Below are 253 nucleotides of genomic sequence, written 5' to 3' on the forward strand. Positions count from 1 at the left end.
GCGGCCGCGAGGGGCCCGGCCCCGCACAACGCGAGCGAGCGCCGCAGAGGCGGGAGCGCGCCGCTGGGGGGCGCTGTGGGGGCGCGCTGGGGCCGGGAATATCGGGAATTATACAGGGAATGGGATAGGGAATGGGGATAGGGAATGGGATACAGGGAATGGGGTACAGGGAATGGGGTACAGGGAATGGGATATAGGGAATGGGATATAGGGAATGGGATAGGGAATGGGGATAGGGAATGGGGATAGGGAA

Source organism: Corvus kubaryi, unplaced genomic scaffold (genome assembly GCF_017639235.1).
Source record: "Corvus kubaryi isolate FWS band 111438036 unplaced genomic scaffold, C.kubaryi_AGA036_p1.0 37272, whole genome shotgun sequence".
NCBI classification, from domain to species: domain Eukaryota; kingdom Metazoa; phylum Chordata; class Aves; order Passeriformes; family Corvidae; genus Corvus; species Corvus kubaryi.